This window comes from Bubalus bubalis, chromosome 20, assembly GCF_019923935.1.
Source record: "Bubalus bubalis isolate 160015118507 breed Murrah chromosome 20, NDDB_SH_1, whole genome shotgun sequence".
Classification (NCBI taxonomy): domain Eukaryota; kingdom Metazoa; phylum Chordata; class Mammalia; order Artiodactyla; family Bovidae; genus Bubalus; species Bubalus bubalis.
In genome coordinates, this window is record NC_059176.1 from 1,755,991 (window position 1) to 1,774,631 (window position 18,641).

Genomic DNA, 18,641 nt, shown 5'->3' on the forward strand with positions numbered 1-18,641 from the left:
GCATCAGTCCTTCCAAGGAATATTCAGGATTGATTTCCTTTAGGATTGACTGGTTTCATCTTGCAGTCCAAGTGACTCTCAAGAGTCTTCTCCGGCACCACAGTTAGAAAGCATCAATTCTCTGGTGCTTAGCCTTCTTTATGATCCAAGGCTCACATCCATACATGACTACTGGAAAAACTGTAGCTTTGATTATACGGATCTTTGTCAGTAAAGTAATGTTTCTGCTTTTTAATATGCTTTCTAGGTTGGTCACAGCTTTTCTTCCAAGGAGCAAGCATTTTTTAATTTCATGGCTGCAGTCACCATCCACAGAGATTTTGGAGCCCAAGAAAATAAAGTCTGTCACTGTTTCCATTGTTTCCCCATCACTTCGTGGCAAATAGATGGGGAAACAATGGCTGTCCCCTTAGCCTGCCCCATGATTGTATTAACAACTGAAGCCCTGATGGCCATCCTGTTCGTCTGGTCTTTGCCACCAGGCTGAGTCTGACTGGCCTTTGTTAAGTGAAACATCTCTAGTTTATATTGTGTTAGCCAGAGGGAAGAAGCACAGGCAGACGTCCGAGACACTGCAGGTTCAGTCCCAGACATCCCAATAAAGCAAATGCCACAGTAAACCGAGTCCCATGAATTTTTTGGTTTCCCTGTGCCTATAAATTTATGCTTATGCTACACTGTGTTCTATTAAGTGTGAGATAGCATTCTTTCTAAAAAGCAATGTATGTGCCTTAATTTAAAATATTTTATTGCTAAAAGATGCTAACCACTGTCTGAGCCTTCGGTGAATCGTAGTATTAATAGAAACATCAAAGATCACTGAGCATGGTAATAAATAGGAAAACATGGAAGGGCATTTGGAACGCTGCAGGAATTTAAAACTGAGATGCGGGGACACAAAGTGAGCAAATGCTAAGGAAAAAGCGGCACAGACAGACTTGAGCAACGCGGTGTGGCCAAAAACCCCCAATCTGCAGAAAACGCAGCAGCTGCGGAGAGCAGCAAAGTGAGGTGGGCCCGTCCTTTCCACACTGCTTGCAAACTGGCTTCCACCTGCCTGCCCTCTCCTCCTTCCTGCCACCTGAGGACCCGCAGCCCTTGCAGCTGATCAAGGCCCTGTGATCTCACTTGATCCCCAAACCTCTGGGCCTACGTCCACAGCCTCCACCTCTGCTTTCCGGGGCCTCGTGGAACCAGTCTGGGCAAGGTTTCACACAGCCCCACCAGCCCCAGAGCCAACGCCATAGCTTTGGGGTTTGTGGGCGCAGCACCCGAATCAAGGTGCCAGTCTGTGCCAGCTGGGATAACAGTGACCTCAGACCCTTACGGCTCCGAGAAGGTTATTTCTCACCCAAGCTACCTGCCGACTGCCTTTTCCATACCTGAGGGTTCAGGCTGCAGAGATGGCCGGGACACTCAGAAGGAGACGACACTGACCCTCTGTGGGGGGCAGGGGGCGGAGACTGCTGGGAGGAGTAACTCAGCTCTACAGGCAGACTCCTCCCTGCGCACTGTTCCGCACAGGTTTGCAAATAGGACCTGGCCCACCACTAAGAGAGGGATTTGCCGGTAGCTGGGACGGAGCAGCGGCCGAGTGCGTGGAACTTCCCCATAACTTCTACAGTCTCAGCCTTGGAAGAGCCTTCCCTGCCTCCCAAACCCCAGAGCATCAAAGAGCCGAGGTGAGCAGAGCCCGGCAGGATGGTGAGGGGAAACGGCAAGCGCAGGTTCACCTCTGAGACTTGAGCAGCCCTCTTCTGGTAACTGATGGACAAGCAGTCAGGAAGCCAGGGAGGATACAGTTCAACATGAAGACCATCAGTTGACTTTCTCCAAGGACATGTCTGGAACATTCCACGCAACAGTAGACTGCACATCCTCCTCACATCCATCTGGGCCAGAAGACACCGTAACAGATTTAAAAGAATAGAAATTAAGAGTTTTGGATTAACATACACACACCATTCATTATTCATAAAATGGGCTTCCCAGGTGGCTCAGCGGTCAAGAATCTGCCTTCAGTGCAGAAGACGTGGGTTTGATCCTTGGGTTGGGAAGATCTCCGAAGAAGGGAATGGGAACCCACTCCAGTATTCGTGCCTGGGAAATCCCCTGGACAGAGGAGCCTGGCAGGCTACACAGTCCGTGGGGTCGAAAAGAGTCAGACACAACTTAGCAACTAAACAACAGCCATACATGAAATAGATAACCAGCAAGGACCTACTGTATAGCACAGGGAATTCTATTCAATACTTTAAAAATAACCCATAAGGGAAACGGGGTCTCCCCAGATGGTGCATTGGCAAAGAATCCACTGCCAATACAGGAGACACAAGACACCTGGGCATAATCCCTGGGCTGGGAAGAGTCCCTGGAAATGGCAGCCCACTCCAGTATTCTTGCCTGGCAAATCCCATGAACAGAGGAGCTTGACACTACGGTCCAGGGGGTCGCAAGGAGTCAGACACATCTGAGCATCTGAGGACACAGGTCTATGTGTGACCAAATCCCTGTGTTACACACCTGAAACTGTCACGATATCTTAAATCAACTCTTAGGTCAAAAAGAATAGGAATCATACAAATGATATTCTCAGACCACAATAGAGTTAAATTAAAAATAATAATAGAACAGAGAAGCTGGAAAATCCCCAAATATTTGAAAGTTAAACAACACATGCCTAATTAACACAGGACCTAAGAAGCAGTGTGGGGAGAGATTTTTTAAAATATTTTGGACTGAATGAAAAGAAAAATAAAAATTCTCAAAACTTGCAGGATGCAGTGAAGGCAGCGCTCAGAGGGAACTCTGTGGCAGTAACCGCATGTGTCGGAAAAGGAGAAATCTAAAATAAACGTGTGCTTTCGTGTTAGGAAGCTGGAGACAGAAGAGCAATTTAAGACCAAAGCAAGTAGAGGAAGTCACAAAAATGAGAGCAGAAATCAGCGACACTGAAAATGAGAAAGCGATAGGGAAATCACCGAAACCAAAAGCTTGATCTTCGGAAAGATCATTGATTAATCTCTAGCCAGGCTAACCAAAAATAAAAGATGACAAATTGCTGATACCAGAAATGAAAATGGTGACATAGCCACTGGTCGGTGACATTAAATGAATCATAAAAGAATAGTGTAAAAACACGACGCTCACAAATTTGAAAGTGTAATGAGATGGGCCAATTACTTAAAAGAAACAAACCGCCAAAACTCACACAAGGATAAAAAGGTCAACTGAACAAACCTGTGTCTATTATAGGAATTGGAAAAAGAATCACTAAAAACCCAGATGACATCACTGGTAAATTCCACCAAACATTTAAGACCTGAAAGATACTAGTTCTCAACACTTTCTTATGGACAATAGAAGTAGAGCGAACACTTCCTAATTTGCTCTGTAAGGCTAGCATTACCCTGATACTAAAACAAAGACATTAAAAGGAAACTACAAACCAATGACTCTTATGAATGCAGATGCAAAATTCATTGACAAAATACCATTAAATCGAATCCAACAATATATAAAAATAATTATATGCTATGGTCAGGCATATTTCTACATTCAAAAATCAATCTCTTTATACATATGTATATAAATAAATCTACCCACCCATCTGTCTGCTTCACTATCTCCTGGAACTGATGATTGAGTTTAACAAGGTCACCAGATACAAGGTTAATATATGAAAGTCAATTGCTTTCCTATAAATCAGCAATGAACAACTGGAATTTGTTTTCTTGTTTTGTTTTTTTTTTAAGATTTTTTAAAATGTGGATCATTCTTAAAGTCTTTATTGAATTTGTTACAATATTTTTTTGGCCCCAAGGAATGTGGGACACGGGCTTCCCAGGTGGCACAGTGATAAAGAATCCGCCTGCCCGTGCAGGAGACTCAGCTTCAACTCCTGGGTCAGGAAGATGCCCTGGAGAAGGAAACAGCAACCCACTCCAGCATTCTTGCCTGGAGAATCCCATGGACAGAGGAGCCTGGCAGGCTACAGTCCACAGGGACGCAAAAGAGACACTTAGCGACTAAGCACGCACAAATGTGGGGTCTCAGCTCCGCGACCCAGGGGTCAAACCCCGGCCCCCTGCTCTGGAAGCTGAAGCCTTAACCTCTGGACTGCCAGGGAAGTCCCTGGAATTTGAAATTTAGAAAACAATGCCAGTTACAAGAGAGTCCCCCATCCCAGATTTAAATACTTTGGCATAAACCTAACAAAGTATGTACAGGATCTATAAGCTAAAAACTACAAAACTCTGAAGAAAGAGATCAAAGAAGCTGTAAGTAAATGGAGAGATATTATTCCATGATCATGGATAGGAAGACTTGAGTTATTGATAAAATATGACTTCTTCCAAATATACTCTATCCAGTCAATGGATTCCAATCAAAATCCCAGCAAACCATTTAGTAGCTGTCGAAAAATGGATTCTGAAAAGTTTATACAGAAAGTCAGAAGTCCCAGGATATCCAGCACATTCTACAGCACCAAGCTGGAGGACTCACAATGTCTGATTTCCAAGCTTCTTATCAGGCTGCAGAAACCCAGAGAGTGGTATTGGTAAAAGGATGGACAAAAAAAAATCACTGGAACATCTTAGAAAGCCTGATAGTGGACCTGTGCAAATATTGTCAACTCGTCTCTGACAAAGAAGCAAAGGCAGGGCCTCCTCCGCGGCCCAGCGGTTAGGACTTCATCTTCTAACGCAGGGGGTGAGGGTTCAAGCCCTGGCCACAAGCGAAGGTCTCACATGCCTCAAGGTCGAAAAATGAAAACAAAAAAACAGAAGCATTACTGTAACGAATTCAATAAAGACTTTACAAGTGGTCCACGTTAGAAAAAAAAAAAATTCTTTAAAAATGGAAAGGCAATTCAACGGAGAAACATGTTGCAGACCATTTTCAACAAATGGTCTGCAACAATTGGACATCATATTCTAAATTTTAAAAAGTGAATCAAAACACAGATCAAGGACACTTTTCGCAAAAAATACCTCAAATCTACTTATATGTAAACCTCAAAACTATAAAGCTTCTAGGAGAAAAAAAACTCAGGACCTGTGTGATATTGGGTTTGACGAGCAATTTTTTGTTACAACACCAAAAGCACAATCTATGAAAGAAAAATTGCTGTTAGACTTTTTCAAATGAAAAACAAAAGACACTGTTAAGAGAATGAAAAGACAAGCCACAGGCAGGGAAAAAACCTTTGCAAAACACATGTCAGATAAAGGACTTCAAAATACACAAAGATCTCTTAAGACTCAACAGGAAACAAAAACAGCTGATTTTAAAATAAGGAAAAGTTCTGGGACTTCTCTGGCGATTCAATGGTCCATCCCTGGTTGGGGAACTAGGATCTCACATGTCCCATGGCATAACCAAAACCAAAAATAAATAAATAAAATAATCAAAATAAAATAAAGGTCAGAACAGACACCTCAGTAAAAAAATTTATAAATATAATCAAATGGTAAATACACATATGAAAAGATACTAATGCCATTTATCATTAGGGAAATGCAAATTAAAACAGGGAAAAACAACTGCATGCCTACAAGAATGGCCAAATGCCCCTAAGTCGATAACACCGATTGCTTTCAAGAACGTGGAGCAATCTTCGTCCCTCACTGGTGGGAACGCAGATTGGTACTGACTGTGGGAGACAGTCTGGCAGGTTCCCTCAATGCTAAACATAGTCCCACCATATGAACCAGCAGTTGAATTGCTAGGCGTTTACCCAACTGACTTGAAAACTTATGTCCACACAATGCCCGCATGCAAATGTTTATAGCAGCTTTACTCAGAAGTGCCAAAAACCAGAGGCAATCAAGATGTCCTCCCATAGGTGATGAATAAACAAATCCTGGTACATCCATACAGTGGAGTATTATTCAGGGATAAACATTAATGAGCTGTCAAGCCACAGAAAGACATGGATGAACCTCAAATGCATATGGCTAGGGGAGAGGAGCCAATCTGAAAAGACTTGGTGCTACAGGATTCCAACTCCATGACGTTCCAGAAATGGCAAAACCAGAGACAGGACACAGGTCCGTGGTTGCCAGGGGTCGCAGGGCAGAGGGCAGAGGGTGCCCAGGTGAAGCGCAAGGATTTTTAGGGCAATGAAAGAATTCTGCATGAGGCCAGAAGGACAGATACAAGACCCTGTGCGTTCGCCGCAACAAGCAGCTTTATGCAAATGCATGGTCTTAACGTATGCAAATACTAAAAACGTATTTAGGAGGCTAGGGGTTCCTGAGAAGATGTGCAGACTGGAACAAAAGAACCCTACTTTAATAAAAATTGTCTGAAACAGCCTCACTGAAGGAGCTAGGGACAGTGCTGATCTCAGTGATTTCAGAAAGGAGAGGAGTCTGTGAGGTTACAGACAAGGAGAGCTGCTCGAAACACCGTGCCCTGGTCAATTCCCCACTCTGTCTCCCTGGAAGGACAGCTGGACGACTCGGATACCGCTGTATGTCCACCCTGGAAATGAACGGTGAGGTCCATGGCAGGGCCGGGCTCGGCTACTGGCGTGGGAGGTCACAGTCGACCATGAGGAGGAGGCTGGGATGAGCACGTGGTGATGAATTTGAGGTGGAGACACTGCAGGAACTCAGCTTAGCTTAGCAGAGACGCAGCTGGAGGATGGGTGGTTTTGTGTGTCCACCCGACTGGCCACGGGTGCCCAGGTTAAGCAGTGTCTGGGTGTGTGTAAGGGGGTTTCTGGTGAGCTCAGCAGTGAAACAGGTGGTCTCAGTAACAGGGGTGCCCCCCCCAATGCGGGTGGGGCTCCCCAGGGTGGGTGGCCTCCCCAGGGTGGGCCTCTCCAGGGTAGGAGGGGCTCCCCAGGGTGGGTGCCCCTCCACTGTGAGTGGATTTCCCCAGAGCGGGTGCCCCCCCAGGGCAGGTGGGCCTCCCCAGGGCAGGTGCCCCCCCAGGGTGGGTGGGCTTCCCCAGGGCGGGTGCCCCCCCAGGGCAGGTGGGCCTCCCCAGGGCAGGTGCCCCCCCAGGGTGGGTGGGCTTCCCCAGGGCGGGTGCCCCCCCAGGGTGGGTGGGCTTCCCCAGGGTGGGTGCCTCCCTGGGGCGGGTGGGGCTCATCCATCCACTGAGGGTGTGGATAGAACAGAAGGTGGAGGAAGGTGGGATTTGCCCTTCTGCACCTGCCTTGGCGTTAAGCTGGTGTCATCCCATCTCCTGTCCCCGGGTCCTCAGGCCTCTGGACTTGGGGTGACTCACACCACCTGCTTCCTGGGTCCCCGGTCTGTGACAGCAGTTCGTGGGACTTCTCAGCCTCCATCATCACAGGAGCCAAGTCCCCATAGAAAACCTCCCTGGGGGCGCACATGCCCCTCGCCCGTGTCTCTGGAGAGCCTTATCACCAGCACATAGAAACAGAGACATGCGTCGTGTATGTGATGTGAGTGTGTGGACACCGGTTAGTGGGCTTCCCTGGTGGCTCAGTGGGAAAGAATCCGCCTGCCAATGCGAGAGACACGGGTTTGATCCCTGGGTCAGGACGATCCCCTGGAGAAGGAAATGGCAACACACTCTGGTATTCTTGCCTGGAGGATCCCGTGGACAGAGGAGCCTGGCGGGCTACAGTCCACGGTCACAAGAGTCGGACACGACTCAGCAGCTAAACCCCCACACCAGTTAGCACGCACATGTTCCCTGGCCGTGTCAGCCGAGAGGGCTGAGAAGCAGCAACACCCCGGCAGCAAGCAGCCCCCAACCAGGGCCCAGATATCGGTTTCTAACAGTATTCTCCAGCAATACCAGGGCTCCCTGGAGAAATGACTGATCCTAGGGCTGGAGCAGAGAAAATTCAGAGAACCTGCAGCTTCCTGTCATACCAGAAAGTCAGAAAGGGTCAGCAAGCCACAAGCATGTCCCAGACACAGGATCCACCTGAAGGGCTCCCAGTGGCCAAGACTGGAACAGTTTGAGCAATGAAACAAGCAGCTCAGGATTCTGATCCAAAGCATAAAATAAGCATCCAGGGGTCTGTACTGATATAAGAAAGGGAAACAAGTAACTAAATGGGGAGAAGAGATAAATTTCCCTGCAGAATTCCCAATAATTTATGCAGATGCTCTGCTCTCACGGGGGCGGAGGTGGACTTCCCAGTCCCCAGCTCTGAGCTGCAGGGTGACCTCGTCCCAAAAAGGACAGTGTGGGAAACTGGGGGTGTGGGGGAGGAGCCAGATTACAGCAGAGAAATCCAACTCACCGTGCCTCAGCCAGAGTCTAGACCAGCGTCGGCTGAGAGACACTACGCCCAGAGTGTGTGCCTCTGAAATCGTGTGATGCAGCTGGGCTTATCTCCGCGTCGTCCGCCTGGACCCCGGTGTAATCGTGAGAAAAACGCAGACAAATTCCGGTTGAGGGACGACATACCAAACACCTGACCAGTTCACCTCAAAACTGTCAGGATCGTCGGAAACAAGGGAACCCTGAGGAACTGACCCAACCGAGAGCCGCCTGAGGAAGGGGGATGACTTGGCGGCCTGGAACAGAAAAAGGAAACCAGGTAGCAACTAGGGAAGCCTGGATGATGCACAGACGCTGCTTATTAGTCAGGTCTACTTGATAATAATGCAGGACACCAGGTCACTCACTGCATGAGACACACTGTCCTAATGCGAGAGGTTGATAAGAGGGGAACTTGGGGTATATGAGAACTCCGGACTAGCATCACGATTTTTCTGTAAATCTAAACCTGTTCTAAAAGAATTAAGTTTACTTTTTTACTTCTTAAAAGAGGCATGCATTTCATTGCATGTAAATTATGCCTCAGTAAAGCTGGTTTTAAAGTTTAAAACAGGATGGACTTAGAGATTGTCATACTGAGTGAAGTCAGGCGCAAAAAGATAAATAGCATATGATATCGCTTCTACGTGGAATCTAAAAAAGGAGTACACATAAATTTATTTACAGAGAAGTATAGTCATGGACATAGAAAGCAAACTCATGGTTACCAGGGCGTGGGGCGGAGGACAGATAAGTCGGGAGATTGGGGTTGACATATAGACACTACTGTATATAAAAATGGAGGAGGAAATGGCAACCCAGCCCAGCATTCTTGCGTGGAAGATCCCATGTTCTGAGCCTGGCCTGGAGGGCTACAGTCCATGGGGTCACCAAGAATCAGACATGACAGAGCAACTAAACACAAACAAGCATATAAAATAGATAAACTAACAAGACCCCAACATACAGCACAGGGAACTCTACTGAGTACTCTGTAATAGCCTATATGGGAAAAGAATCTAAAAACGAGCGGGTGTGTGCGTGCGTGTGTGTGTTTGTGTGTGTGTGCGCATGTGTGTGTTTGCATGTGCATGTGTGTGTGTGCGTGTGTTTAGTCACTCAGTCCATGGGGTCGCAAAGAGGTGGACACGACTGAGCGATCTCACTCACTCACTGTATACATATGACTTATTTCACTGTGTATCTGAAACAACACAACATTGAAAATCAACTATCCCCCAATAAACATTTTTTTTCAAGTTTAAAACAAGATGTGGTCCCTGCTCTTGGGAGCTTTAGTCTCATGAAGGAGGAAGGTAGTAATGTAGAAAAGCATGCATTTGAGTCACAGGCTGTCTTCTCCCCTCTGAGTTAAACCCACAGGACCCAGCAGGGAGCCTGAGGCAGGCAGATCACTGGCCTGGCCAAGAGGAGACAGTGCAGAGCTCTGGGCTGGCCACGCTGGCCCCAACCTCGGTGCCCACAGAATCACAGACATGGCAGAACAGCACAGGGGTGCCTCGTAAGGCATTCTCTTTTCTTGGAGAAAGACGGAAATCCCCCAGCGCTGAGATGGACGTGCCCAGCGCTCGGCCGTGGCTGGAGACTGTGGCAAGGCGATCACCATTCCCACATTAACCAGGTTTCCAGGAGACCAGCACACGGCCCGGCGGGCCTGAGGCCGCCCTGACAAGAAGCCCACCGCCCACCGCCCAGCCCCACCCCCACCTCCAAAACACACTCTGCATTAAGTGTAATGGGTCTTCGGGAATTTATTTTGCCAATTTTAGAGCCCACCATAAAGAAGAAATATGAGAGAATTTTATGGGGTGTACTGTATATCTTTAATACTCGTATTTTTTCTCGAAATGCTGAGAATATCAATTACGCTTATGGCTTTATGAGGAGCTGCTCCAGCCCCCTGGTTGGCAGAGCAAGTTTAAGCAGAAAATAAGCAACAGCAGGCATGGGGTCACCGGGTGCCCAGCAGGCGCTGAGGTCCCGGGCTGTGTTTGAGGGTCCGGCAGATTCAGATGAACCAAGGGCTGTTGTTCGGGGGACTTTCTGCATGGGTGTGTGTGCATGGGGGTGTGTGCGTGGGGATGCCCCTCCCTCGAGTCTTCTTTGTTTGAGGAGAGGATGGTCTTGGGGGAAAGGAGCCCCCAGCCCCCTGCCCAGGGCAGAGGGAGGCTCTGCTCCGGGGGCCAGCCCCACGCCCTGTTCCCCTGGCCACAGCCCAGCCCCCCCCCGGTCCCCACCTCCGCACCCCCGTGGACCGCCGCTCTGAGCCCAGGGTTCTCTGTGGGCTCTGCCCCCCACAACTGGCCTGGAGGGGCCGGGACATCAGAGCTGGGGAGACCTCTGTCAGCAGGCGGCTGGCCCGGGGGTCCAGGCTGCAGGGGGCTGCCCTGGAGGTGCAGGGGCTGGGGGCTGAGCAGGCTGGGCTCCAGTCCTGGCCCCTCAGCCACTGAACAAGGGCTCATCCTACAGAGGGCACAGAGCCCCAGGGGCGACCGGGCGCCCCAGATGGAGACACACGGCACACACGTGCACACACGCACTACACGTTTGCCCTGGTGGGTCTCTGTTCCTCGTGACTGAGAGCCTTAGAAAGGAGCCCCCTCCCCACCCTGGGCCCTGATCCCCTCGGGGTGGGGAGCCCCGGGCCCTGCCCACAGGCGGTGGTACCCCCCACCCAGTAGCTGTGAGGTGGTGTCCACTCCCGCCTCTGCTTAGAGTTATTTACAGCTCTGATGCGCATGTTTGTTTAAAACCTGCTCCGGGATCCATCCAGCCTGCCCCTTCCTCAGCCATTATCGGCCATCGCAAAAGTGCCGAAGAGAGAGTCATAACCGGCAGATTTATGAGGCAGCAAGAACACAGAACGAGCCAACGAGAGAAAATGAAACCCTTTACCTGTGTGGTGATTTATGAGCTGGGCGGGCAGGCGCTGCCCCTGAGCACCCTGACCTCCGCCCTCAGACTCTGCCCTCCCGCCCCTGCCCACTGTGGGGGGCCTCGGGGCTCTGACCGCTGCTGTGTGATCCTGGGCGCACCCCTGCCCTCTCTGGGCCTGTGCCAGAGGGTAGTGGACAGATGGGCCCGAGGGAAGGCGCTAGTCCAGACGGGGTTCCCCCGGCCCCTCCCCGCACCCACCCCCGCCTGGCCGGGCCCGTGGCCCCTGGGCACAGGGCAGCCCGCTGCTGGGCGGGGCTGGACCCCATACCCTGATGGTCCAGTGCCCCAGCCTCCCTTTACGAGGGGCCCCCTTCTCTCCCACTGGCCCCTGTAGAGGGGGATGAGCGGCGGGAGTCCGGGCGGCTGACCGGCCTCTCCCGAGACACAGAGGAAGGGGCTGCTCAGAACCCTTCAGGCCTCGGCTGGAAAGCCCCCAGGGAGAGAGGAGGCCAAAAAGAAGGGCCGGTGCTCTTGAGAGTCCTGGGCCAGAAGACGCTGCCGTCCACAAGAAGGCCTCTGAGCCGCAGCGGCTGCGGCCCCGCCATCAGGGGTCCCGGCGGAAGGAAGGGGGCTCGCAAGACCGAGCCCTTGGCCTGGCGGGGAAAGCACTCTGAACAGGGAGGGCCCAGGCAGCCTCCTCGACAGGTAGGGCCGGCAGCGGGCCTCACCCCCCGGACCCGCTCTGAGACAGAGCCCACCCCAGGGTGGGCAGGGGCCCGCGGCCGTCTGCAGGCCATCTGTCCAGCCAAGGCAGGCTCACAGCCGGTGGGTGGCTCCCACGGCCCCCGAGGACACCCCAACCCTTTCTTTCACCCGGTCAGGACAGGTCGGGGGGTTCACAGCCCCCCAGGGTCAGGGCTCAGGCCCACGCAGGAGGGTCCCTCCCAGAGATGGGGTCTCACCAGGCCCCCCCACCCTCCCGCGTTGGGGCCAAGTCCCTCAGGGGCCCTGTCCCTCTGGCCAGCTTTGCTCTCCGTCCCCTGTGGGGTGGACAAGCCAGGATCCCTCTGCCCACTTCCCCCTCACACCACCGAGTCCAGAAACCCCACACTCACTCCTCCAGGCCTCCCTGAGACTGAACCCCAAACAGAAACAAGAAACAGGGATCTCAGAAGTGGTGGTCCTGCCAGGAAAACAGGATCCAAGCCATGGGCTCTCCTCACAGCCAGAGAAACCCCTTGGCTTTCAATGCCCCGTGCTTGTGGCCTGAACAAGGGGTTCCCTCTCCGACAGGGTCACGTCCAGCTCTGCCTCCCAGACACCCTCCCCAACCCCACCGGGCTCACAGACCTACACAGAGACACACTCAGGGAATTCCCCAGGGGATTCCGCGAGGCCGTGGGACCCGGCCACCTCCTCTTGGGGACCCCAGGTCCTGGGCTGTAGGAGGATCTCGGCGCCCACACCCAGGTCAGGAGCCCCGTGCAGTCCGTGCACAGGGGCTGAGCAGTGGGGACCCGGCATACGCCCATCCGGGGCGTGCAGCCCCCGCACCCCCACACCCCACCCACGTGGGGCCCCCCGGACACAGGAAGGAGCCACCATCCAGTCCTCCCGCGGCCGGAGAAGGAGCTGGAGAAACTGCGTGACCCCAACCCGAGAAACACCTGCCCCTTCCTGTCCCCAGACAGCGTCCACCATCAGCTCCCCATGGTCATCGAGAAATGGCGCCCACCCTGACAATCACCCCCAGTTGGCCCTGTGCACACACACTCACAGTGGTGTTCACACAAACACGCCAGGCCGGGCCTGGACCCTGTATCCATCTCCTGCTCCAGAGGAGGTGAGGCACTGTGGACTCCGGAGTAGGAGGCGGTGAGCGGGTCTCGGGACGAGCCACGGAGGCCCTGGCCCCTCCTTCCCCCATGCCACCAGAAAGCCAGATGTTCGACACCTGGGTAGGCCCACGGGCTCCCGGAAGTCCCGGCTCCTGGTCCATTCTCCTACCCTGAGTCCTCACCTCCGCAGGGCTTGCACCTGTCAGATCCAGGACAGCGCTGGGCCCCTGGACGTGTCACCTCCATCTCAGGGGACGCCAAAAAGTTCCTTGCAACAGAGGTTGCCGCCAAGAGGTGCTCTGTGCTCTGTTTTGTGTGGTTTCCGCTTCTTTCAAAAAGAAGAACATGGGGAAACACAGTCTGTACAGCTTCCTGGGGGCTTAGAAATGAGCGGGGCTCTTTTGGAGAAAATACGAGTTTGATTTTTCAATTAAAGCCCAGTCTAGGCTGTGCCTGAGCCTCCAAAAGACTGTCTGCTTGCAAAGAGCTTGCCGGCCCCATCGCCACCCCACTCCCGCCCCAGCATCACGCACGGCACTGCGAAATGTCATCCTTGAGCTCCGGGCTGCCGTGGAGGTGCTGAGAGAGCTGGCCCCACCCTGTCTCTGAGTCTAGCTGTGCTGCCTCCACCTCCGGGAAGCCCCCTGGGCTGCTCTGCACTCAGCTCAGCTCAGCGGCTCAGAGCCCTGGTTGGGCCCGCCTCCGCGCCAGCCGGGGGCCCTGGGGCCCTCGCTTTGCCACCAGCACCCAGGCTTACTCGCCACGGCGCTGTCATCCCCACCAGGCTCAGGGTCCCAGGCTCCGGGACAGGATGAGGAGGCAGAGCAAAGAGGTGCCAGACACCTGCAGGCACCCCTCTGGCTGTGACACCCAACTCCAGCTTCAGCACCCCCTGCGGGGTCCTAGGACCCCAAGACCCACCTGCCCAGAGCCCCCTCCCCTCTGCCCGTTGGCCAGGGCTGCCGGGCGCCCTAATCATGAATCCGTTTTAAAGCTTCCCTGCTCCCGCTGTGGGCTCGCCACCCCAGGGCCAAGGAGGCAGAGAGAGCCAGCCCTGCACCCCAGACCGCACCCATGCCCCCAACAGCCTAGTGATGCTGGCCAGATTGGAAACAAGAAGCCAAATGGGGAGGGGTAGACAGGACAAGGTGGGGGGCTCTGGGAGGAGCCGAGGACAGCACTCTGGCCAAGACGGAGACTCTAAAGAGGCGTAGCGCAGAGAGGCCCACGGTGATGTCACCCAAGGGCGGGCGCTCGTGCGGGCTGGAGTACTGGGGACGGTTTGCAGAGGGTGCCAGTCCCAGCATCCTTAGCTAGTTGCACAATCCCACAGGGCTACATGGACCCCCCACCCGCCGGAAGGTTTCAGCTTGTCCTGCCCTCACGCGCTCATACCACAGCAGAGCACTGCCCTCTCCCTGGCCCGAGGGTCCTGGGCAGCACTGGCTGCTTCCCCGGGCACCGGCCGCCCCCCAGGACTCCAGGGCTGGGCTCCCGGTCCACCTGACCTACCGGTCCACCTGACCTCCCGGTCCACCTGGCCTCCGCCCGCGGGCGAGGCCCTCCCCCACCCAGGATCCGTTTCCTCGGGCAGACAGACCAGGACATCTGAGGGCACCTGTAGCTCAGAGTCCCCGAGGTGCTGACCGGCTCAAGGTCCCCGGCCCACCAGGCTCCCCGCCAGGGGGCCTCCGGCTGTAACGCCGCGGCCACCCGCGCTGGGCCCTCTCCTTCCGCCTCACTCTTGTTTTCGTCCCGCCGTAGCTGAAAAATCAGTGCAGGGCAGGGTTTCTGTGCAAACCACAACTACAATTATTTCCAACCACACAAGGAATGAGCCGGGAGGCGCGGCGGCTGCTCCACGGTGGCCGCTCGGGTCCGGGGTGGGCGAGCCCCCGCAGACGCCAGTGCCGGGGGCCGGCCTCAGGGACCCCTCGGCCGACAGTCCGCTCGTTGGTTCTCATCGTGTCTGCCCCCCTTGCCCCCGCCCCCCGCCCCGTGGCTTTGCCCAATCATGTGGTGCCAAGCTCATAAATACCGGAGCTTAATGAACGGCGTGGAGGTTAATTAATTGTAGGCATAGTCCACACGGCCCCGCCGTACCTGTCATGAAATACATCTTCTGTTGGAACTTATTACATTTTTATCAACTCAGCTTCACGAGTCCCGACACGTACCTGGGCCATGGACCGTCCTCTGCAATCAGGTCCATTTGGCTTTTATGGGTTTGCTCAATTTCACCCGAGGGGCAGATGGGACAAAGCAAGGAAAGCCCACCAGTGCTACCAGGCGTGGGAGGAGTGAAGGCCAGGCGCCAGCCCGAGTGGACGCCACCAGCCCCCGCCTGCCCAGCCACGCACGAGCCTCCACTACCCACCCAGCACTGTCCCTGCCTCTGGCACCCGCCCCCCGGCCTGGGGGACAGCATCACCCCCAGGGCTGGCTGTGCCCCTACCTTCAGGCTGGCTCCCAGCCTCACTGTCCCCACGCAGGGGCCGTGAGACTAAACTGTGCCACCCTGAGCTGGCGCCTGACCCTGAACCAGCCCCTCCACTCAGGGAGATGGTGGTGGGAGGCAGGAAGTCAGGCTCCAGAGTCCCAGCCGGGGGTGCCCCCATCAGTGGCAGAATCCCTAGGCTGGAGGGAGAAGGTAGGAGCTCAGAGCAGGGGGCTCTGCCCAGAGCTTGAACCCCCCTGGGCCCCCTGTCTGCTGCACGCAGCTCCGTTGGGCCAGGGTCAGGGAGGCATGGAGACCTGCCCCCACTGCCTGTAACCCCACCTGCAGGGGTGGGGCCGCTCCATCCCCCACTCCCCAAAGATAAGCAGCAAGGGACCAGCGACAGCCCGTGGGACTGAGGCTGTTGCTCACTCAACACAGGCCCCCCACCCGCGACCGGAGCTCACCAAGGCCTCCCTCCTGGACAGCATCCCTGCCCCCACCCCCACGCCCCGAGCCCCCCCCCCACCACCACCACGGGAACCTGGCATCAGGACCACCCTGCAGGGCGGCCACCACACCTCTGCCCTGACTGGGTGAGAAAGGGCCCGCCCCCCCACCAGGGGCCCCCAGGACCTGGTCACCCCCACAGCTGTCCCCCAGGTGGTTCATGTCCATGGGGGGAATGGAGCCACTGGCCACAGCCTGCTCAGTGTGCCTCGCTCCCTCTAAGGCACTGTCTCCCACACATCTCCTCAAGGCAAAGACACTCTTCACTCGCCCCGTCCAGCGTGGGGCCACTGGACGACGGGGCCACTGAGGTCTGGACAGGGGGCTATTCCAACCGCAGGGCTGGATTTTAAGATTGTACTTGATTTAATCGGTTTATTGCTGTATGACCAACACGAGTAAACCATGCGCATTTGTGGTCAACAGTTTGAGAGGTACTGACCCGAGCATCCCAAGGGAAATCAGGCCTGGGTGTTCACTGGAAGGACTGATGCTGAAGCTGAAACTCCAATGCTTTGGCCACCTGATGCGAAGAGCTGACTCATTTGAAAAGACCCTGATGCTGGGAAAGATTGAGGGCAGGAGGAGAAGGGGACGACAGAGCATGAGATGGTTGGATGGCATCACTGAGTCGATGGACACGGGTTTGGGTGGACTCCAGGAGTTGGTGATGGATAGGAAGCCTGGAGTGCTGCTTTCCATGGGGTCGCAAAGAGTCGGACACAACTGAGCGCCTGAACTGAACTGACTTGACCTGAATATGCACAGCAAAAGCATCCAGGCCCAGCACGTGACAACTTGGAGCCGCGCGGTCACCAGCCCACTCGCCCTCTGCGTCTGGCCTCAGCCGCCAGGCGGTTCTGATCCGTATTCTGTCATTAAGAATTGTTGTTGTTGCTGTTCAGTCACTAAGTCGTGTCTGACTCTTTGTGACCCCATGGACTACAGCACACCAGGGCTCCCTGTCCTTCACCAGCTCCCAAAGTTTGCTCAAACTCATGTCCATTGAGTCGGTGATACCATCCAACCATCTCATCCTCTGTGGTCCCCTTCTCCTCCCGCCCTCAGTCTTTCCCAGCATCAGGGGCTTTTCCAATGAGTTGGCTTTTCGTTATCAGTGGCCAAAGTAATGGGGCTTCAGCTTCAGCCTCAGTCCTTCCAAAGAGTATTCAAGGTTGGTTTCCTTTAGGATTGACTGGTTTGATCTCCTTGCTGTCCAAGGGACTCTCAAGTTTGCATTTTCTGGAACGTTCTATGCATTCTTTGTAGACTCATCACTTACATTTTATCTGCTTCCTTCATTCAGCATTCAGACACTCAGGCGCAGTGTGCTATTTTTCAGTGAGAGGTGTCCACGTTTGGACACGCCAGGCTCATCTGTGCGCTCGGCTGTCTGGACGTCGGGGCTGTGTCGGCTCTGGGCTGTTAAGGCCGCAATGCAACTCCAGGCACAGCTCCATGTACGTGGGCCCTTCCCCTCGCAGAGGAACGTCTGGATCACACAGCAGGTGTCCATACAATGTTTAAAAAGATGTCAGCTTGGAGCCTATTACACAGAGTGAAGTAAGTCAGAAAGAAAAATACCAACACAGCATATTAACGCATGTATATGCAGTTTAGAAAGATGGTAATAACGACCCTATAGGCGAGACAGCAAAAGAGACACAGATGTAAAGAACAGACTTTTTGGACTCTGTGGGAGAAAGCCAGGGTGGGATGATTTGAGAGAATAGCATTGAAACATGTACGTTGCCATATGTAAAATAGACGACCAGTCCAAGTTTGATGCATGAAACAGGGCACTCAAAGCCGGTGCTCTGGGACCACCCTGAGGGATGGTGTGGGGAGGGGGGTTCAGGATGGGGGACACATGTATACCCATGGCTGATTCATGTGAATGCATGGCAAAAACCACCACTATATTGTAAAGTAACTAGCCTCCAATTAAAATAAATAAACTAACCTGAAATGAAGCTGTCAGCTTGCTCCCCAAGGTGGTCGTCCCCTTATGTTGCCTGCAGCAGGCCTGAGCGCCCCAGCCCCGCCCCCGCCTCTGGGACACGGGGCACGGCCAGTCTTTTTATTTGTTGTTCGTTTCGCCAACCTTGCGGTGTTGCTGCTCTGATAGGCGGGGGGCACCTGCCTCCGTGGTTCTAACTTCGTCTCCGTGACAGCTAACCAGGCTGGGCATCCTGACCGGTGCTGCGTGCTGTTAACCATTATTGCTTGGTGGTGGTGTCTTTTCCGTAAGCATAGTAACATTCATCAGGGAAGCCACCTGGGTCTTTCAGATAGGAAGGCGTCTAAGTACAAATTGTATTTCTTTCATAGATATAAGGCTACCTGGCTATTTGTTTCATCCTGCGTTGGTAATTTTTGTCTTTCAAGGAATTTGTCCATTTTATCTTTTTGTCGGCTGATTAGCTACGGTTCCTTGATGTGTGGTTTATTGATTGTTTTAAGGTTTATCGGAAGTATATGTAATTGATCACAGTCCACTTAAGCAATGCCATAGCACTTCATGTACAATTTTATACATTTTATACATTTCCTTTAAGTCACTGATTTTTTTTAAAGTTTTTTTTATGTGGACCATTGAATTGGTTACATTCAATAAATTTTTTGGTTTTATCGGTTTTGTCTTTGGTTTTATTGGTTATGTGAAACATTGCTTCTATTTTATGTTTGGTGTTCCGGCTGTG

At 53.3% G+C, this 18,641-nt stretch overlaps 1 long non-coding RNA gene across 1 annotated transcript in view; it reads right to left on the reverse strand.

Annotated features, from left to right (window-relative positions):
* Window positions 1-294: 294 nt before the first annotated feature.
* LOC123330767 overlaps window positions 295-18,641 on the reverse strand; it is a 32,577-nt gene continuing 14,230 nt past the window's right edge. The window contains exons 2-3 of the long non-coding RNA XR_006546883.2: window positions 17,222-17,485; window positions 295-1,892 (exon numbers count right to left, since the gene is read on the reverse strand). This is a non-coding gene — a long non-coding RNA (uncharacterized LOC123330767). The remainder of the gene's footprint in view (window positions 1,893-17,221; window positions 17,486-18,641) is intronic.